The 27,443-nt window shown below is 48.9% G+C and overlaps 1 protein-coding gene across 2 annotated transcripts in view; it reads left to right on the forward strand.

Moving 5' to 3' along the window:
• Chst11 (carbohydrate sulfotransferase 11) overlaps window positions 1-27,443 on the forward strand; it is a 213,588-nt gene that overhangs the window by 80,898 nt on the left and 105,247 nt on the right. The window lies entirely within an intron of this gene.

A 27,443-nucleotide genomic window follows, 5' to 3' on the forward strand; every position in this document is an offset into this window, starting at 1 on the left:
TAAGTTGGTATTGTTTGCCTGTGCTCACAAGCACCTGGGTTTGATCCCCAGCACCACATAAACCAGGCAGAGTAGAACGTGCCTATGATTGCAGTGGTTTTTTTTGGAGGTAGAGAAGGAGGGTTTGGAGTTCAAAGCCATCCTCAGCTACATAGTGGTTACATACTGTTTCATCCATAGAATCATACAGTGCACTGGACTAGGGACTCTCAACCAAAGCAAAACAACAAAACAACAAAACGAACTCCAAAGAAACAACAAAAACAAAGCAATCCAGCATCTCTTACCATGGTGCTTCCAGCCTGGAAGGGAAAAGCTATCAGCCCATGAGCAACAGACTAAAACTTCAGTAGCTAATGTGTCTACGTGCAAAGATGAGCAGGAATCTGACCCAAAGGTTAGTCTAGTAGCACAGCCAGGTGCCAAGCTTTGATCCTGTGTGAACGGAGCACTAAGTGTCTGTGGGACCAAGTGAAGAGCCAGTACTCTTTAGAAGAAGCGGCCTTTGAGCCCTAGCAACATTGTATCTTCACAATAATGATGTCTCTGTGCTCTAGTCTCCGACTGCCTATAAGGATGCTAGTCATTAAATCAATCCTCCCCTCCACCTCCTAACCGGGACTTCATCTTAATTACATTCTATTTACAATAACCCTGTTATCAAATCAACACACACACACACACACACACACACACACACACAGAGGCACACATGCACAGGTACTGGGAAGAATATAGATAGACACCTTCTCAAGGACGCACACAGTTCAATCTACAGGAGAGAGAGAGAGTGACTATTTCTGGTTCTCTACCTGAAGGATTCTAAGCCAGTGTACTACAGAGTTGTTTGTACATCTCTGCTTACTGCTGTATTATGCACAATGGATAAGGAATAGAATGAATCTGGATGTCCATTAATAAAGAGACTGTGGCCCATATGCTCGATGAATTTTATCCTGCCACAGAGAGGACTGAAATTGTGACATTTGCAAGAAAATGGAGGCAACTGGCGATCATAACAAGAAGCAGAATGTGCCAGACCCGGAAAGATAAACACCACAGATTTTCTCACATATGTGCCATCTAGATTTAAGTGTGTGTGTGGGGGGGTAGTAGAAGGGGGCAGCAAAATGGCTGAGCTGGTAAAAGCACCTGCCACACAGAGTGGCCTGAGTTCACCCCAGGACCCACATAAGGGTGGAAGGTGAGAGTTGACCCTATGAAGTTGTCCTCTGACTTCCACTTGCCTACCTTGGAATACATGCCCACAGATCCAGGATGCACATAATAAAGATAGGTAATAAAAAAACAGAAAGAGAAAAGAGAAGGGTGCTATCTTAAGGGAGGGAGATCGTGCAAAGGAAGAAGAGGGATGGATATTTAAGGGGACCAAAGCAGAGGCTCAGGAAGTAAGGGAAATGTGTGTGTGTGTGTGTGTGTGTGTGTATACATATATGTGAGTGTGTATATATGTGTGTATATACATATACATATGCATATACATATACATAAGGAGTACCAGGCAGAAGGAGCAATACAAGGTTCTAGAATAATAATGATGTGTATACCAGAAATGCATGGTGTGCACTAAGATGTGGGCTGGTGGGCTGTGGACAGGAATGACTGGTACTGTGTAGAGGTTTAAGACTGAGATTAGCAAAGTCTGCACTCAGCCACTGCCAGCCAAGGTGGGAAAGTAGGTGGGAAATTTTAGGGCAGGGACAGCAGGTGCAGAGGCCAGCACTGATGTCCAGTGTGACTCCATCCAGGCCACCACGGGGCTAGCTTTGATGGACTGTGGGAATCTTCTGTGTTACGGTAGCTATAGCCACTGCTCTTGTAGATCTCCATGCAAGTTTCCCTAGTCGTCATTTTAATCTCGGCCTTTACAATGTGCCTCTGGGCCTCTTCACCCTCCCCAGCATCAGTGATCACTAAACTGTAAAAGAAGGCGTTCCAGTGGTGGCCATGCTGGGAGAGGCATATGGACCCCTTGTAACTTCGGATAAATGAGACTTCTTAGAACCAAGCTCCAGGGCATCCTTCCTTGTCCCCTCTTCTGATGCTATTATAATAGTTTATTTCCTTTAAGGAAAAGAAAGGGTCAGGGGTCCTCAGTTCTCTGACAGAAGCCGTTGGTGATTTTCTTCAAAGTGAGACTCTCGTGCCTTACCCCTGGAAAGTCAGGCTCTTTAGATGGCATTGCCTGTTCCTCGCCCTCGGGTTCCAGAGGCATCTATAATAGTTTCTTCCAGAGGATTCGAAGCTTCTGTGTGGGTGACTCTAACCCAAAGGAACAGTTAGTCATGAACCTGTCAAAACATGCGTGGATGTTCTTCATCCAGGCTTCAGGTTGAGACCAGATCTGGTGGCAATTTCTTGGGGGAGGCATGAGTCCTGTCCTCAGCTAGAGGCAGGGCTTGGTGGCACTTCAGTGTGAGCTCAGTGTCTGCAGCTGGGGCCAATGTTCCAATTGCCCATGGGAAATCTAAGGATGGGTAGCCCAGCCTCTCTTGTCCTTTACACTTGCTGGCTTGAGGAGGAGGGCTCTCTCTTTCCCACTGGAAAGTCAGGAATTCAGCAGCATGTCCTGGTGCTCACTGGATTTAGTCCGAGCTAACTCTGCTTTCCACCCTGAGGACAAAAGCGGGTATAGAAGTGTCATGTCACCAGGGAGAAGAGCCCTAAAATAGAGTCATGATCGTCCAGACTCGGTCTCTTGGAGATGGTTTGCTTTGGACTGGTCGTTAGCCTTCTATGGTAATTTCCTCCGTCTCCATCATTTCTCCAAACTGACTCAGAGCTTGTGAGGGCCAGATGTCATGGTTCATGCCGATAATCACGGCATCCCTCACCAAACAGTCCCACCAGGGTCTGACCATAACTCCATGATGCCAGCGGCTCAGGCACTCTGCCTCTCTCTGTCCCCTCTCTTTGTCGTTTGGGACAGTCCTTTACTACAGCAAGAATGGTTATGCTTATATCTCACTAGCCAGACCTGGGTTATTTGACCTATTTTCCATCATGGGGGAAGTGAAGAAGTCTCGTTTTTATTCTAATACCCAAGCGAGCATGGGAGCGATGGCTCGGTAATTAAATTACTTGTGGTGCAAGTATGAGGATCTCAGTTAAATCCTGGAAACCATGTAGAATTCTGGGTGTGCTGACCTGCGCTTGTAATCCCCACACTGGGGAGGCAGAGACAGGTGGATCCTGGGCTCACTGGCCAGCTAATATAGCTTAATTTGTGAGCCCTAAGCACCAGCAGGGGACCTTGCCTTAAAACACAAACAAAACCAAAGAAAACCAAAAACCAAAACCAAACCAAACAAAACAAAACAGGCTTATGAGGAACCTAGCTCAGATCTCAAAGGACCAACTCACCCATGATTCTATGAAAGAAGCTAAGATCTGAGGGGCTAGGAACACCTAGTCAGGCCTTGGGCACAGCGACATGAAAGCTGCTTCTGAACCTGAAATAGAAGTGGCTCTGGGTTGTCTGCCAGCCTGCAGCTTGTGTTGGAAATGATTTTTGCTCTACTGGAGTCTAACTGCAGACAGTTTCCTATATTCTCTGTGTGGTTATTGTCACTGAACGCTTGTTCTGTGACAGCTGCCCTGCTTTGGGCTTAGCCTAGGCAATTTTTACTTAATCAGTACAACTGTCTCCTGAGCTGGGTCCCATGATAAGGTTGTTGGTGGGATGGGGAAAGAGAGGCCGAAAGGAAATCAGAGGAAGAATTTGAACTTGGGGTTTGAACCTCAGAACTCCCACTTAATTTCCGACATGCTTGAACAGCCAGCTCTGTATCTACATACAGCTGGTCATTCATCTGCTACCTTCATGGCTGGGGCCTCCTACCCAGGAAGACAGACTGATGGCTGATGACCTGGTTGGTGGTCATGTCGATGTGACACAGAATGGAATCCTTTGGCAGACGTGGATATTGGGGTAGGGTGGTACACACTGGCACAAGAGGCTACAGCAGGATCCCGGGACAGCCAAGGGCGTCGGTTAGGAGTCTATGAGTACCTTTAGCCTCTCTGCTGCCATCAGTGACATCTCTAGCATCATAGAGGTTCAGAAAGCGATCCCACTTCTGCTTCTCGATGCTCTGAGTTATGGTCTTGCTCAGCCTGCCGGGTTTTGCCTCTAGACTCCCCAGGGCATATGACGACTTTCTTACTGCTTTTCAAATTGGGCAGGTTTGGTGTTTTCAGAATTAAGGTATTTTTGCATATTTCTCAACAATATCAAAGCTTATTCAAAGTTTGTGTTCAAGAGGCTTTGGCGGCCTATTATTATTACAAATTTTATTTACATTGGTGTTCTGCCTCCATGTATGTCTGTGTGAAGGTTTCAGGTCCCCTGAAACTGGATCTGGGTACTGAGACTTGAACCTAAGTCCTTTGGAGGAGCAGCCAGTGCTCTTGACTGCTGAGCCATCCCTCCAGCCCCCTTGCTTTGGCATTCTTTGGTTCGGTCCTTACATTCCAGAAGACCCTGGTCCTCCCACCATGGAGCTCCACTGTTAGGGCAGGGTCACTGGGTGCCCATAGGAGCATACAAGGACACTGTTTTGTGACTTCCTGCACTGCTGGCAGGAGACAGAGCAGGTGACATGCGTGACTGAGCATGGCCTCTTGGCACCTTGTAGAAACACAGCAAGAGCTCTGCCATGCATTTCAGTCAGGCCTCCAATTTTCCTCTCTGTGGCACAACCCATGGAAGGTTCCTCTGTTCAAAATAAGTAGGTAACATAAAGTGACCACTAAAACCAAGCGCAGCGTGAAACACACACTCAAATATATAGTCTCTGTTCCCTCCACTGTGGCCTCTGCTCCTGAGAGAGCCAGGGCTTGTCATCTTTTCGGATTTGTCTTTGTGTTTCACGGGTTGTACCATAAGCCTCTCCTGTTGGCTATGAATCTTCATTGCTCTGCACATGGGTCCTTTTAGTAATCCAGCTAGCCTTTCCCTCTGTTCCTGGTAGCTACACAGAATGTGACTGAGCCCCAGCGTGACCCTCTGAGGAGCAGTGTTCAGGGTCTGGGTTTGGTGGAGGTGGTAGTGGAAAGTTTTTTGTTCTTGCTGGGTTTTGCAGATAACCAGAGCTCTGTGTCTGGTGATTTTTGTTGGGTGCCATGGTTGGGAGGGATGTGCTGTGGTCCTTCCTGGCTCTGGCGTGTGTCGGTGGTGGGCCTTTCTTACTAGGAGTTGAGTTTTTATTTGTATTCACAAGCTGTTCCTGTGTGAGAGAATATTCTGGAACTTGCTGCTTGGGCTCTACTGGATGGAGATTGAGAAGCTGTAAGAGCAAGGCAGAGTTTGCTCCCTGTCTTCCAAGAGCTGAGTCTACACCAAGATGGCATTGCCTAAGATGGGAGATGGATCTTGTCAGTGTTTTAGTTCCTCTCAATAAGCTACTTGCTTTTTATCATGAGAGGTGACTTTGATGATGGGGCCCTAGGGCTTCTGGTGGCTCATGGTGGGAGGAGAATCCCCCCTCCCCCGCCCCCTGCTCCCAGGTGCCTCTGAACTTCCATCCTGGAATGTTCTTAGAGGTGGTCTCAGATGCCTCCATGTTCTCTGAGACTCTATAGACTGTCTCCCTATAGTCACCAGTGGCCCAGAAAGCCCCATCATCATCATCGTCGTCATCGTTGTCGTTGTCATCATCATCATCATTATTACGGGGTTAGAGGAGCCTGCAGAAGGCTGGGATACGGCTGCAAGGTAGCTCTGGCATAGCCCGCACTCTTAGACACAATGTAGCACTGTTAGACACAATGTGGCAGTCACTCTGTTATTCCTTTCCTGGAGCAGGTGAGGCCTGTCTCTGGGCTGGACACACTGTGAGGAGACAGAAACCATGGCTAAGGAGCTGGGGCGACTCACCAGGCCTCTAGAACCGAAGCCAGCAGGGAGACAGCATTTGCTCTTCTGTGTGCAACCTCTTTTACAACACTCTAGCTGCTACAGTCCCAGCCAGCCCCGCCCTCTGCAGTGTGGGAGGGCAAGAGCTTAGAAGCTGTTCCCTGACCCTGTGACCTTTGTGCAGATTAGCTCTGTGACTCTGAGCTCCCTTGTATGGGGAATCCAGAGGATTCCTCAAAGGCAAGAACCTGAGGCGTCCCACTCCTGGTAAATGACTTCTTTCTCTCCTCCCTCCTGTAAGCCCTATCTCACACACCTCAGAAGTCATTGCTGTCTCCTGTGTGAAAGTCTATTTTTTGAGGTGCACAGAGGTGATTTGTCTTTAAAACGAAAGCCTCTGAGTCATTCTTATCCCAGTGCTTGATCCTAAGGAAGTTTATTCTTGTAAAGTTATAGAAATTGAGACCTAGAGCTTTAATCATCTATCATAAAGCAGGTATTCTTGTTAAATGGGTAAATGAACTCAGAAACACACACACACACACACACACACACACACACACACTTAGATTTGTAGAGAAGTTCAGATTGGTCTGGTCTGATGGGATATATGTGGGATGGTGGTCTTCAGATGATGTTCCCAAATATTTGAAGTCTCCCACACTTCAATCCAACAGGTTCTATCGAGTTGTGTGCCTTTTGTGGGACCCAGGAAGCTCAGGTGGGTTCTTGAGAAGTTGGTCTCACTTTGCTTTATAGACAAGTAGGTAGGTGTGTGTGTGTGTCTTGTAGCCAGATGCCTGGGTTTGAATGATCTTTTTTATGTTCTCCTGTCCCTGAGACCTGAGAAGCCATGCCTCCATTTCTTATGTGAAATAGAGATTATACCAATACTGCCTCTCTCTGTTGCTATAAGGTTTGATGAGCCATACAAAAGGCCACTCAGAGGGGTGTTTGGCACAACATTCAGGTACTTCACTTAGTGGGTACCTAACAAACCTGAAAGAGCTACTTCATCTTAAAGGTTCCCAAGAATGAGATTTAGAGGTGGAGAAGCAATATATGGTGGATAAGAGCCTTGTGGAACCACATTGCCTGCGACTGGGCCCCAGTTCTGCCTTCTTTGCTGTGTGGTCTTGGGCAAGTCACATAACCACTCTGATTCTAAAGGATATTTTCTGTCAAATGGTCAAGACCCAAACAGGGTCAAGACATTCAGGCCACAAAGCAACAATGCTGCCTCTGCATTTCTTAGAGAGGCCCGTCTGTAGTTCTTTGATCAAAATCTGTAAAATTGCAGGATGCCAACATCCAAGGAGCCTCCAGTCTTGTCCGGTCTCAGTAGCATGGAAAATTCCTGGCTTAGAGTTCAGCAGATGGGCAGCAAACCGCAATCAAGGTTGGCTAGAGTTACTGCTGCGGCCTCTGAAGTTCCTATCCCATGCCAAAGCTGAGGGGCAGACAGAGGTGCCCCATGAGGACACCAGAGGACATGAGAGGGACATCAATGGCATAGCTCTTCTGTAGGAAGGACAGCTGCCCTAAGTGATGTGACATGAAGACACACTATAGTAGGAGGTGTATGTATGTGTCCGTGTTCTTCCCATAGGTAAAGCATCACAGCAGGCTTCAGGCTGGAAGGCCCCACAGTGAATCTGGTCGCATGGCTGGGCCTTACCCTATGACTTCTAGCCTTCAAAGGCCACAGGCATGCTGCTTCTACACGGTCCCCTGCCATGGGCACGCGCACACACACATGCAAGCAAGCTCACAGACAGGCTCAGCCTCTGTCTCAGCTGCTCTCACTGCTGTAACAATGTGTCTCACATGGGTGCTGTGCAAACAACAGAATCCACAGCACCCACTCCTGAGGCTAGAGAGTCCTAAGTTACCCACTAAAGGGTCAGGGTCTGCTGAGATCTGTGTTCCACATCATCTTTCCTGCTGGAAGAAACAAGTGATGCACAAAGCAGTTCCTTTATGTGTACCGAACCCTTGGGTCATCTGAGCAGCCTCACGCCACATTTCGCTAACTGGCTAAACAGACAGAAGCAGTTAATGGTCTCATCTCTCAACACAGCTGCCTGCCGTGAAACGGATAGACACATCCTGTCCATGCCTGGGGGGTGTGGGGGGCGTGTCACTGTAAGTGCAAAGAGTCTACACAGAGCACCCTGGAGCAAATCTGTAATTCCAGGCAGATTCCACTAAACTAGATTAAGCCAGACTGCTACCCGCACCACATACAGTCAAGGGGTTCTGTTTCCTAAGTGCTGGGCTCGGGTATGCTGTCCCTCACCTATGCCCATTTACTCTGGGCTCCATCTCTGCCTTCGCTGTTGTTGTTAATGTTGTTGTTGTTGCTGCTGTCGTTGTTGTTGCGGAAGAGAAAGTTGACTCATCCTTGGCGTTTCACAAGCCGCCACCCCCCCCCCCACCCCACTGGTAGGTGTGTGAGCAACTGGGACTCTTACCATCTGCAAAGCCTTCACACTCTGGCTCATTCTCTTTGCACCTCATGGTGACTGAGCTGCCCGTCATCCCTGTGTCTCATCACTGTCTCTTCTCTGAACTGAATGAATGAGGGAGGTAAAATGGGGGTCACCTCAAAGAGAGACCCCTTTCTTTCCATCCCCTGAAAGACTGTGCCAGGCATTTCACGTTAGGAGTACAGCGGTGTACTTGAGATCCAAGTTCCACCCTCAGCCTCCAAAACAAACGTTGTGTTTTGAGTGCTCGGGATGTCTGGTGGCTGTGAGTCACTGAATGATAGCCTTCAGTCCTCTCGACAACCCCGTGATCTTGGGAACTCTCACCTTAAAGACAGTGGAGGCTGGATTGATCCACCAATGTCAAGCTTAGTTGGTAGTGAGCTCACGGCTCCATTCTCAGAGGACAAACGTTATCATCGGTAGTAAAATGCATCGAACGGCTGCTGTATGCCCTGGATCACGTGCTTATATGCTTGCTCTCCTTTTGTCTGTGGTTTGAGCAGAGAGGGACATGGTTTTCTGAGGATTATGCAGTAGGAAGTAGCAACTTGATTTCGAAGCTGGTCTGGTTCTAGAAGTTTTCTGCTCCTTATCCCTAGGCCATATCAGTTCTTTCTTGTCAGGACAGTGTAGCATCTCATGTCAAATCCGGCCCCTTAGCCGAGTGAAGGACAACATGAAATCTAGAAGGAGGTTATAACCCGGATGGCTGCAGGCTGGCTGAAATGTGTGTTCTCTCCAAATGATCCATCAACAAGGACTTGCCAAGTGCCAACACTATTCCTTCAGTGAGCCGGACAGAAGAGGCCCCGGAGCTCTCTCTGTCATGGCCACATAACCAAAGAGAAGCCGCTTAAAGGAGAGTTTGTTTAGGCTCATGCTTGAGGAGACACAGTCTGCCATGGCAGGGAGGGCTTTGTGACAGGAGGTAGTGCGTGATGGGCGTGGCTTTCACCTGTGAGTGAGGCCTGTGTGGCTCCCACAAGGGCCAGGGGTGGTGGTGGGCATGTCCTTGTGTCAGCAGGGGGCGTGTCCATTGTGCTGGGGGGCGTGTCCATAGTGTTAGAATCCTTCTTTTCCTGTCTCCTCTGTGCCCCTCTTCCTTCTCGGGGCTCAGAAGTTGCTGACTGCAATGTTTCCTGGAGAGCATGCAAGCTCACTGTTAAAATAAAATCCATTCTTGTCATCACGAAGCCAACAGGCCATAATTTATAACCATAGGGCCGATGACAATCGGACATGAGCATGCTCTTTCATAACAAGTGTGAGAACAGTTGTTGCTCACACACATCATACCTTGGCGGTTGGGGGCCTCCCCCCCACACCCCTGAGTCGGATGACAGCATTTATTAAGCACTATGTGTATGCTTCTTCCTGGCTTGGGTGCCTGTCTTCCATCAGCCCATTGATCCCTCCGGGCAATGTCTTTGCTCCCGTTGTGAATATGTGGAAGCCAGGGCCCACGGAGGTGACCTGCCAATAGCTTCAGGTCCCATGCATGGAATCCCTGACACAGCAGACCAAGGAACTGGGGTGGTGTAGTTGACCATTCTGAAGTGGGGCCTAGCATCCGCGTGTCTGCCCCTCTCTGACTGACACCCACTAGCCAGGGAAGGTTGGAGAGCGCTTGCTTTGTTCAAGGACTGCCCCCAGTCTGCCTGAAGGCAGGCTCAGGAGTGGGAACATCCCTGCTGCTGTTTGATATTTGCTTAGTCAAGGATGGTTCATCCATTCTTCTCTCCAATCCACAGCTCTCAGAGCCGAGGACTTTTAAAAGGCATGATTCCCAAGCCTGGGGAGAGGATTTTTGAGCCAGGGATTTGATTTGGGGGGCCTCAGTGACTCTGCACTGAGCCACCTCGACGTCCAGAGAAGGTACCCGTGCTGAGGAGCACTCGGATTCAGTGTCAGGTCTGGGAGTGCATCTGTGGGTTCCTTGCTGAGATTCACCATTGTCTTAGTCAGGGTTTTTACTGCTACAGTGGAACACCATGACCAAGAAGCAAGCTGGGGAGGAAAGGGTTTATTCAGCTTCAGCTTCCACATGGCTGTTCATCACCAAACGAAGATCTCACACAGGGCAGGAACCTGGAGGCAGGAGCTGATGCAGAACCATGGAGGGGTGCTGCTTACTGGCTTGCTTCTCCTGGCTTGCTCAGCTTGTTTTCTTATAGAACCCAGGACTATCACCCCAGGGATGGCACCACCCACAATGGGCCCTCCCCACTTGATCACTAATTGAGAAAATGTCTCACTGCTGGATCTCATGGAGGTATCTCCTCAACAGATGTACCTTTCTCTGTGATAACTCCAGCTTGTGTCAAGTTGACACACAAAACCAGCCAGTACAAACATGCCGTACTGAAGACAAAAATGGTGGTGTTACTAATAGCCCAGTGACCTGACACCATCTCCCTGGCAAACTGTGAGTGTGGGTGGGCATATCCCACGCCACTTTTAAATATACATAACTTACAAATATACATTTGGTAAAATATACATAACTTAAAGCTGGCATTTGGGCAGGAGAGATGGCTCAGTGGGTAGTGTACCAGATGAGGCAGCATGTGTCTATAATCCCAGTGTTCCTGTGGCAGAAGCCTGCTGGGCAGCCAGCCTGACGTACACAGCAGAAGCAGCCGCAACGCATGCACAGAGACCTTGCCTTAGACAATGCACAATGGCAGGGCTAACACCCATGTTTGCCCCATAACTTCCACAAGTGCAATCGGACACATACATGCCCGCTTTCTCAGGTAAGCAACACACACACACACACACACACACACATACACACACACACCCCTAGTCATTTAAATTTAGGGCTCTGTGACCCTGAGGACATTGTCTATTCTGCTCAATCTGGAGGGCGCCTTTGGAACATTCTAGAAAGGAAAGAGTACACACGCACACACACACACACACACACATTGAATGCTTACTAATAGCTGTCTAGTGACAGTAGCAAGAGAGGGGTCATCAGTGACAGGGTACAGCGGGGTACGGTATTGGGCTCTGGGTTAGTTGTTTCCGTCCCGGGTGTCTGTTGAGAAGTTTGAGCACATGCAGGCTGTGGTGAAGGAGGCACTGTAGGCTATGTCTAATTCTCCATTTCTACTTTTTGAGTGAAATGGGACGGTGAGTTTATTATCTGGTCAGTACCACAGGCAGTTTCCCCTGCCTGCTTCCATCTCCCTGGGCAGACTAGAGCATGCATGTGTAAACCTTCCTCGCAGCACTGCGGTATTCCCGTAGTTAGTGTCCAGGATGCTGGGGCTGGACTCCAACGCCACGCTGTAAGCCTGCCTGGTTGCAAACCACACAGATGGGCCTTGTACGCTGAAGAAGAGTTTCTTCTTTGTTTTAAACCTTGTGTCAACAGAAGCTCTGTAGACGCTCCTGCTACACATCTCGCACTGTTGACTTTGGGCAGTTGTGGCCACGGGCCTGTGGTTTTCAGGTACCGAGGGGAGCCACAAAAGCTGGCCTGTTCACCACGGAGCACCACGCCAGTGGAATGTTCTTGAGCGCTCCTGCCATGAAGGGAGGACGTGAAATCAGCAAGTTGACTGAGTTATGGAGGTAAAACTGCCCTCACTGGGGATCTTAAGACACAGGCCTTCTTCTCTGGAAGGACACTGAGACTCGGGGGTGGCATGAAGAGTAAGGACAGAGTTGGTGGCTTTCTGGTGCCATGTGTTCCAGAGTTCGAGGGTGCCACTCTGTGACATTCTCTTCCATCCTTTTCTCTTGGAGAGTGACCTGGATGTGAAGGAAAGGGGTGGGGGTGCTGGGGGCGGGGCTAAGGAGGCTGTTGGAAAGCTGTGTGGCACTCAGTGTGCCTGGTGTCACCCAGTATGCCCACAACTATCTGAAAAGCAGACTCTGCTCACTTCTAGGTGGGAACTAAGAAGTCTTGGACTCTTGCCGTGGCTGGTTGTCTCACTGATGGCGCTGGGCGTGTTAACTCTCTGAACCTTAGGTGTTCCGTGAGGGGATTTTTGTTTTGTATCTGGCTCCACACAAAGAAGATGCTAAAAGTAGCTTGAGGCCATCTCTGAGGGGAGTGGGGAGCCCCGGGTACCCCCTGAGGAGTGCACTTCATGCTCTTGAGCTTGTCTTCTCTTTGAAGGATGAGGGCCAAGTCCTAGAAGAACAAACATCAGGCTGGGCCTACCCTTTATGCCCAGGGAGAGCCAGCTCTTCCTGCCTTGCTTCCTGGGTCCCCAGTATACTGTGGAGACTTAGTGGACACTGATCTTTTAGTGCCCATCTCCTTTCTGAACTCCTTTTACAAACCTCCTCCTGTGGAGGCAGCCCACAGCTAGAGGACCAGGGCTAGGTTCCGACCAGGTTTGTGCGGCTGGCTCAGCTCATCTTGCCTTGGGACGTGGTGCTTCATGTCACTGGGCCTTCTCTGACTCCAGGCGACACACATGTTTCTTTTGTGACCTTGGAGCATCATAGTGCCTCTCTGGACTTGGGTTTCTCCTCCTTACAATGAGAGGCAGTGGGGGTGGGTGGAATGGACGGGCTGTGAGCCTGGTGTTTGTTATTCTAGAGCCTGTATCTGAAATGGGCTATCTCGCTGTGCTATCGCACACAGAGGTTCTAGAGAATGAAAGTATCCCAATAGGGACTTCGGTTCCCCATGTATGAGTGTAGCACTTGGCTGTGATCCCAGCCCCGACTCTGATGCTGGCTTCCCCAGTTGATCTGTGCTGCAGAGATGCCAAGGTGCTTGCTTGAGCGACTTCTAGCTACTGAAAGTAAAAGCTGAATGCCTGAGGATATCAGCAGGATCAGCCTCACCTGCTGCTTCTGTTCCCTCTGGGCCAGTCACAGGCTTTCTGCCAGCCTTGATCATCCCGGGCACCTGGAAATGTAATCTATAATTGAGAACCACAGACACGGATCACAGACACGGATCACAAACACGGAGGAAGATTCCAGGCTTGAGCCAGACTCTGTAAAGGCAAATAGAGACTAAAGATGAGTTTCTAGACTTGATGACATTTCTGTGTTCTTTTACCACAAGGAAGCTAGAACTTTTCGATATGCTATTTTAATGGGTGTTAGCTGCTCTAAAGGGGGTGCGGTGTATGTGTGTGTGTGTCCATATCCATGTTAAGCTACTGGTTCCAAACGCCCAGGTACTCTGACCTCCTTGCAGAGAGTGTTGGACCCTCCAGCAGTGCAGACATGTGCGTGGTGGATGAGTGAAGGGGTTATTATATGAATATTCATAATGCAGGAATTCTAGAGACATATGTAGCTGGGCCTTGCCTTCTGCGCATCAGGTCTTGGGTCTGTCTTCCTCAAAGTTTGAGGGATCTGAGCTTGCTTTCCTTGTGCTTGTTATAACTCGTTTCCAGGATGCAGCTGGGCCAGGAGGATTTTTACCCAGAGATGGGTACCTGGTCCTCTGTAGCTTCCTACATCAGCCAGAAGGACAGGGTTTCCCTTATTTTTTTCACAGTCTTCTTTGATCAACTTGCTTGAGCAGATGAGATTCTTTTAAGGCTCCTCCACACATACTATAAAAATTAAGACATGAGGGTTTGTTTTTTAAATAAGAGCCATTTGTTAAGTTAGAAATGAAAGATAGTTATTTGGGTTCCTTTCCTACCCTTCCTAGCTTTCTGTGAACCCTGGTTCTGTCCTGATCTCTCCACCTGGATCCTCAGAATCCTCAGGAGTCTTTCAAGGGTGCCAGGCTCTTTCAGCTTCTGCTACAGGATGGCTCGCTCCTAGTCAGGTGGCGGACCATCTGGCAGTCATTGTAGTATTCTACGGTGCAGCCGCGTCTCTGGAAGCTCAGGAGGCAGAAGCCTAATGTCTAGGTACAGTTCATAGACTGGGGTCTTTGAGAGGGAGTTAGGATTAGATGACAGCATTAAGCCAGGGTTCTCATGATAATGGAAGGCTTTATCAGCAGAGGTGGAGAGGCCCTGAGTGAGCACTTCTGTACTGGTCTTACACGTGATACCCTTCACCGTGTTGAGATCACCATCTGAAGATGTGGCACAAGGGTGTCACCAGGAGCCCGGTCCATGTCGGCACCACGCTCCGGGGCTGCCTTGGCTCTGTAACCTAAGCTAAGTCAACTCTGTTCTTTGAGAATGGCCAAGTCTGCTGTATTCAGGCATTGCAGAAAACAATGCAAAGCTGACTAAGGCTTAGAGTAGTGTGATATCGGTTGAGAGATTGACGCTGTTCATGCCTACAGAGGGGCAGCTATTTTCATATAATTCAATTAAAACTTTGAAGGCATCCCAGCACTCTGGAGGTGGATCTCTGTGAGTTCGAGGCCAGCCTGGTCTACAGAGTGAGTTCTAGGACAGCCAGGGCTATATAGAGAAACCCTGTCTCGAAAAACCAAAAACAAGGCAGAAAAGTTTGTTAATGAAGATCTCTCTTTCTTCCCCCTCGCTCATGTATGTGTTCGTGTGTGTACGTATTCCTGTGTATGTATGCCCATGTGCATGTACACGTATGTGTGCAGACGCGAGGAGCAGACACTAAACGTCTTCCTCAGGTTGCTCTTTACTCTCCCCTAGCTTGGAGCTCACTGATTTGACTGAACTCCTTAGCCACTAAGCTCCAGGGTTCCTCCTATCTGTGTGTCCCCAGCACCATCACGGACACGTGCTACCCCTGTCGTCCAGACAGTACATGTCAGCCGTGTAGAACGAGACCGTTCTGCATCTGTGGGTGCAGGAGGTCCTCAGGCTTGCACGGCGACCACTGAGCCACCGCTCCAGCCCTACCCCGCAACCCCATTTGCTCTCAGTGCCATCTTTTAGGCTTTGAGAGAACTGGGTTCTCTCTGACCAAAGATTAGAGGCTGTAGAAGCCACTGAGTGGTGGAGTCTACAGGATTGTCAGTCTCTACAAGGGTGGAGTAGTGGGATGAGGCGGTCTCTTCTGTTCTGTCTGTCTGTGCTGACAGAGACATCCCTGCTGTTTATGATGCTAAGACACAGGCCATGGCCCCGTGGCTGTGGTTCCACCAGGCTGCTGCCTCAGAGGTCAGTTCTCTGCCTCTGCCTATCTGTGCCTGAGTGAGGGCCCCCCTCCCCTGCTGGGTTTACCCTCACGGGCATTTGATGCTGAATTATTTTGCCACTTGGACTTGAGGATGTGTATCTGATTTGGAAAACAAATCATTAAACTTGCAGATATTTTCTTTTAAAAAGCCAGAGTGAGAAAGGGCCTGCAAGTTGTCATCTGACCTACCTACGTGTGCATGTATGCATAAAATAAATAAACATGTGTAAAAAAAAATAAGGAGAAAATGGATATTTTAGTCAGCAGCTTGTCTTTGAGGTGGGAATGATGGCAAGATAGACACAGGATCTGTGAATGAGACCAGGCATGCACCGTGTTCACTTTCTCATTGTTACCACCAGTGTCTTATCTTTATCACCATCATCACCATCACCTCCATCATCACCATCTGCTGTTTCAAGTCTGAGAAAGTCGCTCTGGAAAGCTGGGTCCTGATCTCAGAGAACGGTAAAAGGTGAAAGCGACAGATGCCCTTGAAAGGCGACAGCCAGTGCAGTTAGTAGTCCTATCTCGTGTCACCCTCAGAATAGCTCTGTAAGCATGTTCTCTCATCATTTCCATCTTAACCGTGACAAAATTGGCACATGGAGGGGTTGGGACGCTTGCAGGGTAGCGCTGCTTGGGGGAGGGCTGAGGTTTGATGCAGGACATGTGACATCCTCTGCGGTTTGACCTAGCTGTGTCAGGTGTGTGTGTGTCAGAGAGAGACAGAGACAGAGAGAGAGAGCACATAGACTCGTGAGTATGGGCTTGCATACCATGGTTCCCCTTGTGGAGGTCCGAGTTCAAGCCTCAGAAGTTGAGTCTTTCCCTTTGCTGAGGGATCCGGGAATGGAACTCAGGTTCTCAGGCTTGGTTGACTGGCACCAACTGGACCACATCAACTCTCTGTCCTGTTGTAAATAAAGCCGGTGTCCCAGCTTAACACATTGTGACTGTCACTCGGATGGGTGTGGAGGCGTGGCCACCTCTGTATCCAGAGCCACTCAGTCCCTGCTTGTGCCTCAGAGACTCATTCCCTGAGGTGTGAGGGAATCACCAGCTGTGTGCCATGGGCAAGACCCTAAGTCCTTTCCTCCTCTGTTACACAGAGATAAGAACTCACAGAGAAGCTGTGGGGAGGAGGTTGTTCATCCAAGACCTGGCGGTCAGTGTGCCTGAGCTCAGGACAAAAGATGGGTTCTGCATGAACCTTTCTCCTCCTCCTCAGTGACCCAGTGTCAGCCAGCCAGAACCGGACCCTCCCTGACACAGTGGCCGTCCCTACAGTCACAGCCGCTGAGGCTTCCGGTTGACGTAACTGTTTGCAGGTACCTTATTGTTTGATGGCTTTTTAATCGGATTGCACAGATAGGCCCAGCCTGGCTGAGTCTGAAAGGCTTTTAGTAGCTAAACACAACCTGAATGCTTCTGTTATACACCCAGAGGCCACACCTTCAAACTTAGCACAGCAACAAGAAGCTGGGGCACGGGAAAGATGGGACTCTCCTCTGCACTTTTCTGTTCTGATGCTTTTAAATTTTTCACTTAAGTGGGGAATAGTCTTCTAATGCTAAACATTCTCCTCAGGGAACTCGTGACAGTCACCTGAGGTGGTGCGCACGCTCGCGCTCTCTCTCCTTCCCCTGCTCTTTCTCCCACCCTGATGCCTGGCTGCAGAGAGCCTGGGGAGCCAGGTCCAGAGGCATCTTGAATGCGCAGGGAGGAAGGCAGCCGCAAACGTGGGTATGGTTAATAGGATGCAGCTGCAGTGGCTTTCCCAGCTGGCCACACTTCAAGAAGATTCAACGCACAGCAGAGCTGTCCTTGCCCCCCTCGCCACCCCACCCACCTGTGGCTCCTCCCCAACACCCGCTTTCACACCCTTCGCCCCCTGCACACTCATTCAAAGGCAGCGGCAGCGACAAGGATCGTGTGCAAGCATCTTGGAATCTGAGACATATGCTGCCTTCTCATTTGCAAGATCTCTTGGGGGCAGGAGATGGGGATGGCTCTGTGTTATTGGCAAGTAGGGCCCTGGGTTCCATCCCCCCACCCTGCAGATGTGAGGAGGAGACGGAAAAAGAGCTCCTTGGTAGGGCTGCAGGTAATGGTTGGTTTTCCCTGAGGAGATTGCAGCCCTTTGTTTAGAACATGGCTTTCAGTTACATCTTTAGCACTGGGTCTGCTGTTCTGTTGAAGTCATTGTAAGGAAGAGCAATCAGAAGCGGTCCAGCGCTGCTTATATTTCTATCGCTGGCTCACATGTAGGTCTGTGTCAGTGAGATCCTCGCCTCCTATTTGAATTCTGATGTGCCAACCCCATTTCCATGATTTTACATCAGTATTTTTAATTACAGTAGTATGTTTAACTCATTAGTAATATACCATGATTTATTAAAATGCATGTAAGTGGACTTTAATTCATGAAATTATCTCTCTAAGTTTCGCCATCTAGAATGTTTCCAGTGCTTAACTAATTGGTAGAAAGAAAACACAATAATGAATGTGCATGTATGTGTTTGTGTGTACGCATGAATGTGAGTGTGAATGTGTATTTCTGTGTGTCTGTATGTGTGTATCTATATGTGTGTGTCTGTGTGTGAGTATATATGTGAGTGTGTGTGGGGGGGGGGTGTTGGTGCATGCATGAGTGTGTATATGAATGTGTGTGTCTGTGTCTGTCTGTGTATGAGTGGGTCTGTGTGTCTGTATGTGTGTATGTTTGTGTGAGTGTGTGTGTGTGTATGTGTCTGTGTTTAGACTAGAGGTCAATTTCAGGGTATTCCTCTGGAGTTGTCCACTCCATCCATCCATCCATCCATCCACCCATCCATCCATCCATCCACCCATCCATCCATCCATCCATCCATCCATCCATCCATCCATCAGCAGGGTCTGAACATGTAGAACTCTATATGACCAGGTTGACCTTAGGCTCCCAGAGGGCATCTTGCCTTCTCCACCTCCCTAGTGTTGGATTAAAGGTGTGCACCACCATGGCCACCACTTCATTTTTTTCACATGAGATCTCTCAACTGGTCCAGAGTTTACTAAGTAGATGAGGCTGGCTGGCCCGCTAGCCCTAGGAATCTGCCTCTCTACTCTCCCTGTCCTGGGATTTTGAGCAGAAGCACTGAGCCTGGCTTTTTAACACAGGCTCTGGGTATCAAATCCAGTCACGTTCTTGTTCCTCAAGCATTTTGCCAGTTGCGCTGTTCCCCAGATCCCGCAGGATGGATTTTTACCTCCACTATGCTTCCTTTCTGTCATGTCCTCCCCTCGGTGCCATTTTCCCAGAGGGAAGCTGGTTGGTCAGTTTGAAGAGTTTAAACCTTCTGGCTCCGGTGACGTGACACACACAGCCATGTTTTTCAAGCAGTGTTGACTCCCTTGGCTTCTGTGCCAGAAACACATCAGACAGGCAGGTGACTGAAAGCTCAATTCCTTGTCTTTAATTCACCTACAGAAGGGGAAATAGAAGGTTGGGTTGCTGGGTGGCTGCCTTTTAAAGTTCTGGCTCTTTATGACTTGACTGTGTGTCCTTCTGGTGGGATTCTATCTCGTCATTTGGAGGAGAGACAGACCCACTGGCCAGCAACCCTGTGAGCAAGCATCCGGGCCCTTTGCCCCTTATCTTCAGCAAGGCCATGCACTGCCAGCCTCCTCTGCCCATGGCAGTTGGGTTGCTCCCCTCGGCTCTGAAATAACTCCGTCCCCGCAGATTGTGTGAGCGTGCTGCGTTGCAGCAGTGAGATTTTGGCTTGAATTGGAAGAGAGACAATTTTTGAGGCATTCTTCTGGGGAATAATTAGGAAAAAGAATAGGTAGTTGTCACCGGGAAGCATGCCTAATGGTCTTTCATCTGCCGCTTACCTGGGGCTGGGGCTTGCTCTCAGCCTCCGCATGGGCGATCTGTTTAGGATTCACAGCAACCCTCAGAAGGAGGGACTCTTCTTATGACCACACACGTGTTAGTGTGCTAGAGTTGTGTAACAAATGAGCACACACTGGATGCTTCAAAGCCACAGAAATTTGTTCTCCCACATTCTGGAAAGTTGATACACAAAGTGAAGGTGTAAGTTGGCTGTGTTCCCTCGAAGGCTTCTCTAGGGGAGAATCCTTGCCCCACCTTGTACCCTGGCTTCTGGCAGCTCCAGGCAACCCTTGCCATTCCATCTTGTCATCGAGTCCTTCTAGTGCCTTTGGCCATCTTCTTCCGCTATCTTCCCTGTGTATGTCTGTCCTCTTCTTTTATTAGGCACCAGTCATGTGGCTTGGGACGCACCCTCATCCACTGTGACCTCATCTCCATGTAACTACAGTTGTACTAGCAAAGACTCTATTTCCAAATAAAGTTGCAGTTTGAGGTTCTCAAATATGAATTGGCAATGGGGCACAGTTCCATCCAGAGCACCATGTTTCCTGCCTTCTGGGATAGAGTCAAAGAGGAAAGGAAGAGGCTAGGAGGACTCAGAGTCTTCCAAGAGTTCTTGAGAAAGACAAGGACAACTGTCCCTTTGATAGTCACAGGGAAAGGCTGGTACTCTAAGCGAGAGACTAGCCTGCAGGTCTAGTACAGGTGGCCTGCCCTGTACATCTGACTGTTAATGTGCCGCTATCCTGTGCAGGGCTAAAGACAGATAGGGAGCCAACAGGTTTGGAGTTAATGGCCCCAGCTTCAGTAGCTTCAGCAAAGGCGACTCCTTGCCAAGAGCTTCGTCACTTGTCTGTAAGCGTGGGGGAACCCCAGAGGCAGACATCAACGTGTCCAAGTTGGAAAGTCAAACTTGGAGCACCAGACACCAGAAGAAAGCCTGCTGGCATGTTATCTGCAGCCTGCAAAATACATTCAGAAGCGTTCCAGGAAACTGCAGGGCAGGGGGTGAATTCTCCAGCAGTCAAGGCTGTGACTGAGAAAACTTAACCGCTCAAGGCTCGGCATGACTTCTGTATGGAGGATGCAAGATATGTGTTGCAATGCTGTCTGCTTTGTCTCATCGGAGGGGATATAAAGTGAATTTATAGGGGCTTTCCTAGGTCAGCTGCCAGCTCCTGCTCTTTGAACCACTTTTCCATGTAGTCTTGAGTTTCTCTGCTATAAAATTCAACCACTGTGGGGCTTTAGAGATAACATACGGTTAGTCTGGGATGTGGGCTGCTGCCCTTCATGCTTTATGGTCAGCCTGAAGTAGCTTTGTCATGTCTGTTAGCACAAGGCAGATTGTTATATAAAGAAAAGGCTTCTAAAAAAACGTTCAAGTCCCAAATTGCATAGCCTACCTCTAAGAATCTCAGTGAACTCTACCAGTGAATGTCTAAAATGGCCTTTGATTAATATTTAGCCTTTAAGAAACTTTTTAGCTGGCTTTTAATAATTTAAATTGCATTTAAATTTTAAAGTCCCTTTTTGAATATGTCAGTTCCCAGAAGAAGAAGGTAACATCTAAATAATATAAGCTCGATCATTAAGATTTTAAAAAGGGTTTTTAACTTATACCAGGACAGAAATACTACTGTTCGATTAAATCTTACACGTTGCTGTTAGCTGGATCTTCTCAAATGGGTCAGAATCGCGAAAATATTAATACTTATCCTGAAAACATTGCTGTGCTTATTTATGCAAGTGGTCTTTTGGAGCTGTGAATTTACGCATAAAGTTTACTCGTTTTAAGTGCAGCATTCTATGGATTGGGCCAAATTGGCAGAGCTACGCAGACCCCCTCGCTTCCCTGCTCCCCAGCCCAATTTACATTCTGGATCATGCTAGCAAGAAATCCATGTCTGTCAACTGTCACTCCTGGTCCCCAGTCCTGCCCTTGGGGCAGACTCAGAGCCACTTCCTGTGTATTTACTTCTTTTGTACATATGTAATCTCTAATAATTTGAAACCATCCTTGGTTATATGTTAAAAACTTGGTATTTTGGGCTATTTTGGAGTCACCTTTTGAAGCTGTTTTGTGGGTCACACCGGTCTGATGGCTTTGGCTCAGAGCTGAGTTCAGTCTGAGTGGGGCTCTTGCAGGACTTGAGTCACCAGCTCACACATAATTCCACCCACGACCTGGCCCATCTGTCAGGCTCAAATATTAAGAGGCGTTGGAGAGAGCTGACAGGTCTAGCACGTTCTGAGGGTCTGTTCTAGATGGTCACTCTGAGGTGGCCATCTACTGTCCCCATAAGAACTCGGGCGGGAGTTCTAGCCACAGCGCCTAGACAGTTTCTCATATAGCAGACCAGGGAACCACGTTCTTCTTTGACGTCCAGTGCCTCCCCTTCCGGTGCCTCCCACTCCCTCCCTTCTCCTTCTCCTCTGCTGTGCTCTGAGTGGGGTGAGTGGCATTCTCTGCTGGCCAGAAGATCACTTTCCGAGTTTTTGTGTCTTAGCCCATTCTGGCTTCCATAACAACCAACCACAGACTGTTTAGCATCTAAACAGAAATGTATTTCTTACAAGTTCAAGATCAAGGTGCTCACAAATTAGTCTGCAGAACATCTGCCACCTGCTTCATGGGTTCTGTGTTTTCTGTGTCCTCCTGAGGTAAGATTCCATTTTTATCCAGAGAGGAACCCCCATTCTAAAGGCTCTGTCCCCATGGCTAACACCTCCCAGACTTTCAGTATAGGAATCTCAGGGTGACCCAAACATTCTTTCCGTTGTTCCTTCTACTCTCCCAGAGTGGCTCCATCACACCCAGTTCTGAAGTCTCAGTCTCTCTCTCTCTCTCTCCCTCCCTCTCCCTCTCCACCTCTCTTTGCCATGCACATCCACCCCCTGTGCTTGCACGAAGCCATCTCACCACAGTCTCGAGACACCCTCCTTGTCCCCCATGAGCTTGACTTAAGGCTTTAACAGGTGGTTTCCTTAGGCTGGACCTTGTGTTTTTGGAGGTAGACACAGCCCCCCTCCCCCCACTTGGTCTTATTCCTGCAGAGAGACCAGGACCCTCAGGACTAGAAGAGGTGGTTGTGGAAGCCGTTGGTTCTGATGAATCCATTCAGTGGTCACTTTTATCTGGCAGGTGAAGTTTTGAGCGAGCAAGTCTGTTCTTCCATGCTGGGTAAGGGAGCCCCTGGGGAAGGCTTCCCAGTCAGTGAGCCTCCTGGTTCTTAGATGAATGCTATTGCTTGTCTTTCTCATAATGCTAGGAATATTTACTGAATGCTTAGATGTATACCCTTGACCTTCAGCAGCTGAGAGTTCTATTCAGCATGGTCCTGCAGGGTATCAGGAAGGACTCCTTGCCTTGTGAGCTTAAATACTAATGGACACCGGTAGGGAATTGACTGGAAGAGTCAGGTTTCTCCCAGCCTATGCAGCCCGAAGAGAGAAGGGAATGGGCTTCATGCTTACGAGTCAGAAGAGGAGTCCACTGGACATACACCACTACATGTACTGGGGAACATGCCATCTTGTATTAACCTTTCTCAGTGCTTTTGCCTGTTTGTTTTAGGTCTCCTCTCTCTCTCTCTCTCTCTCTCTCTCTCTCTCTCTCTCTCTCTCTCTCTCTCTCTCTCTGTGTGTGTGTGTGTGTACATGTATGCACTTGTGCAGGTGGCATGGAAGCCAGAGGGGATTCTCCAAAGCCCTGTCTTCATCCTTTGAGACAAAGTCTCTCACAGGCCTGGAGGTTACTCATTCGGTTAGATTGTCTGGCGGAGGATCCCCTCCCTGGATCTTCCTGTCCCCTCTTCTGAGCTGACTACAGGAGTGTAAGGACACGCCTGACATTTTCACGTAGATTCTGGAGATCCAACTCAGGTTCTTAAACCCACTCTTACCTCCCTAGCTCTGTCTTAATTTAACTCTGTTGCCTAAGAAGGCTAAGTTAACCACCTTGAAGGAGAACTGCCCTGTGGGGACGAATCTGTTATCAATCTCACTAACTTTTCTGCCTCATTCTGAACTACTAGTCAGTGGTTTGGGCTCACTCCCTCCTGAAGAATCAATGCTGTTGGTTAAACCCTCAGATAGTCTGGCCTCTTGTCTCACTTTATCTTACACCACACATATGTACTAAAAACCCCCTGTGGACAGAGAGGGGCAGTGACATTGAATGTGAGACCTGGTGGTCCGTGCCAGCTCTGTAGCCCCCCTCTCTCCTCATGTAACAGGCCATTCTGTCCCTCCACTGGCCCACCTTTATTCTTTGAGAGTGACCACAAGTGACCAGATGGCATCCAAGAGGCCCTCAGACTCTGAACAAATTGGATTTGAAGCACCAAAGATTCTTTGAGATAAGATGTAGGCTCTCAGTCAAGGGGCCCTGGGGACGTTTATACTATTGATGGCCTAGGTTCGGATGTGGATTTATGAAGTCTGTTTACCATGCATGCTCATGGGAACTGCTTAAGAGGGCAGGGTCCATTTGGATATTTGCATAGGCTTTATTAGCCAGTCAGTCAATCAGTCCCTTGAAAATTAATTAGCTAACTAAGTGCATGTGTGTGCATGTGTATGTTTGATTGTGCGGGCATGTGAACATCAAAGGACAGATTTGCAAGCGTCCTTTCTCTCCTTCCACAGTGCAGTGTCCCAAAGATCAGACTCATATTATCACTGGTACCCACCAAGCCGTCTTGTTGAGCCAGTTGCTCATTCTTAAATGCAAAAGTCTGAAATCTGGAAATCGCAACTGTGGACCATTTCGAGCCCTGGCATGCTCCTGGTTTTGTGGTCTCCACGCCTTCTGCACAGGGCAGGCTTGTTGTCCAACTTATAAATAGCACACAAGCCCCTTTGGCTTTTGTGGCCTGGGGTGCCAAAGTCAGTTCACATGGCGCCCCCATGAAGTCACAGGTAAAGGACCTGAAGCTGCAGGCCCCACACGATCCAAGCTTCTTAAAGACCTTGTTTTAGAAAAATAAACCAATTAAATAATATTGCCTCCTGTAAAAGCAGGCTTTTAATGGGTTCCACGGTGTGGCAGATCCCGGTGAGCTTGTCTGCTGCCTGCTGCCGTGGGGAGACTTGAGCCTTGCACAGCGCGGGTGTAATTTCACATGGTTTATGGCCATGTTCGCCCCTCCAAGTGCTGCGATACCATTATACAGAAGGAGGACCTGCGTGCCCTCAACACCTTACCTCCTTTTTGGTGGAAATGAAAAATGAAGTCATAAATTAAAGAAAAACACAAAGAACTTTTCTGGGGCAGCCTCTGAGGGACAAAGAAGCAGTGTTTTCCTGGACAGCCTAATCAAATTCTAACGGCTTTTAGGTGTTGACTTTTGCTCAAAGATCCCTCCTCCCATGGGAAGGCCTCTGGGCTTGCAGGATCTGTGCATAGCTTCTATTGGAGTCCTGGGCTCCAGGGCAGGGCATCTCTACTTCAGCCTCAGAGACAAACCCTGCCTCCTGCCTATTTTTGTTAAGCCATCAAAACAAGCCAACAAAGGAAGCATATTTCCTAATGCAGGAATGTCAGATTCCTGTCCATAAGCAAAGCTCGCTCGCTCCCTAGCATGCCTCATGTCACTCTTCTTCTATTGTTCTTTGACCCAGTGGTGGCACTTAGCTAAACACTGCTTGTCCTTTCCAGAAAATGCTTGCCAGCCTTCTGTTTGGAAGGCAAGGAAAGGGGGTGGGACATGTGGCCTTTTCTCCCTGGATGGATGCTTTCCTTTCAGGGTCTCCACAAGGCTCAACAGGAGGAGCTGGGGAGGGAGGCAGCTCACCTGTTGTTTATGCTAACTACTCTTTACTCTGTGTGTGTGTATGTCTGTGTGTGGAGGAGGAGGAGGAGGAGAGGTGTGTATGTGGAGGAGGAATGGGGTGTGTGAATGTGTGTGTGGAGGGGGAGTGGTGTGTGTGTGTGTGTCTGTGTGTCTGTGTGTGTAGGAGGAGGAGGAGAGGTGTGTATGTGGAGGAGGAATGGGGTATGTGAATGTGTGTGTGGAGGGGGAGTGGTGTGTGTGTGTGTGTGTGTGTGTGTGTGTGTGTGTGTGTGAATGTGTGTGTGAATGTATGTGTGTGTGTATGTAGGCAGTTGGTTCATGTGTGTGCCTGTGTGCATGAATGTGTGTTTATATGTGAGTGTGTATGTGGAGGGGAGTGGTTTGTGTGTTTGTGTGCGCATGTGTGGAGGGGAGGAGAGTGCTTGGTGTGTGTGTGTGTGTGTGTTTGCAAAAGCCAGAGATTGATATCTGTCTTTCTGTTTCATGTGACTCCTTATTTTCTGAGATCAGTCCTCTCATTGAACCTAGAATTCTGCACTTCAGTTAGGTTAGTTGGCCAGTGAGCTCCAGGGGTCTCATCTCTACATTCCCAGGGTGGGAGATGTATTTACTTGTGGGCAGTCGCCACTGTATCTGGTTGGTTGTTTTAATGTGGGTTCTGGGGGCCTTCATGCTTCCTTAGGAATCCGTTTGCCAATTGAACCATCTCCCAAGCCCCAGGCTCCTCACTCTGTCCTCAGGCGGACATGTGAGCATCCCCTCCCCCACCCCCCATCACAGCCCCTTTCCTAGAGGCATCTTAGTCTTTTGACTGTATCTTGATTGGTGTGTGGTCAGTTCTCACTCAGCCCACTCCCTAGCTAGTCCAGGCAGAGAGGTGTTCCCATCTTTCTACCTGCAGCCAGGCAACACCCATCATACATTGCTATGGGCGTACCTAGAGTGGCTTTAGAAACTTCTGTTGCCAGGCACATTGTAAGCAGTCTGAATTGTAACTCGTTCAAGCTTCACAACCAGCCCAGAGAGATTCTCTTCCAGCTCCCTTATACAGGTGAGGAAGCGCACAGAGAGGATGCGGGATTTGCCTGAGGTCACACAACTGGTACCTGGTTAGAGCCATGATGAAACCCCAGGCTGTCTGTCCAGGGAATGAGGGAATGTGCACTTGGTCACCACTACACACCAGAGTGTGTGGACTTCTGAGAGTCTCTGCTATTCTTGCTCCATTAATCTTCATTACGATGATACTCTGTAACTATACTCTGTAACTAATGGTTTGGTGTTTGAACAAAGCCCTGTTCATGTGTTCTTCTACCCGCTGCTCCTTCTCCCTCTCCTTTTCTCTTCTTCCCCCTTCTCATCTCCTTCCTCCCTTCCTCCCTCCCTCCCTCCCTCACTCCCTCCCTCCCTTCCTCCCTCCCTTCTTCCTCCCTCCCTCTCCTCTGTCCTCTCCTCTTCCTCTGTCTATAATTAGGTGTCCATGCATGGGCTTAGGGTGTTTGTAGGCAGGAAATATGAAAAAAGGGTTCATTTCTATTGGCAAGGATTCTTGGCCCCCTCACCCCAGGGGAATGTAGAGTTCTAATCCTCATAGCAGTTGTAAGGGCCGGTTCTTTCCATAAGCACAGACCTTCATCCTTTCTGCCTGAAGTTGCTATTTTAATGAAAATGAACATTGTAAAAGACTTAGGAGAGACTGGGCTTTTGACCTACTGTGGAGGGGCCCTTGAAAATGATTTCCCCCATTCTTAGGAGCGCAGGTCCCAGGTGTCTGGAGGAGGTGGTATTGCCCGAGGGTGGTACCTGCATGCTGAGTGACCCAGTCAGCACAGAACTGTGTGGGATCAGGATGGAGGTGGAAGTTTCTGCCTCAGCGAAACCTGCGCCATAGAAACGTCACAGAGCTGCTACAGCAGGATGCTCCCGGGCCCTTGGTGGCACTGGCATAACCACATACAGAGTTCTCTAAAAGCAAAGTGTTTCCCATCCAGGATATCCCATGAGACAGTGTGAATAGCTGTGGTACTGGTTTGTAGTTATTTGCTCCCATTTTTATCATTATTGTAGAATGCATTTCTTCCTGTGAAGATGCCATAATGGCTAGTAGTTGTCGTCAGCCTGATATACCCAGAGAGAGGGAGCCTCATTTGAGGGTTTGCCTCCATCAGGTTGACCTCTAGATATGTCTGTGGGACATTTGCTTGATTGCTAATTAATGGTGGACGGTGCCACCCCTGAGTGGCTGTCTTGGGTGGTTTGAGAAAGCAGGGTGAGTGAACCGTGGGGAACAAAGACGGGCAGTGTCCCGTCATGTGTCAGTATCTGTTCCTGCTCTGTCTTTCCCTTCA

Source organism: Mus caroli, chromosome 10 (assembly GCF_900094665.2).
Source record: "Mus caroli chromosome 10, CAROLI_EIJ_v1.1, whole genome shotgun sequence".
NCBI lineage: Eukaryota > Metazoa > Chordata > Mammalia > Rodentia > Muridae > Mus > Mus caroli.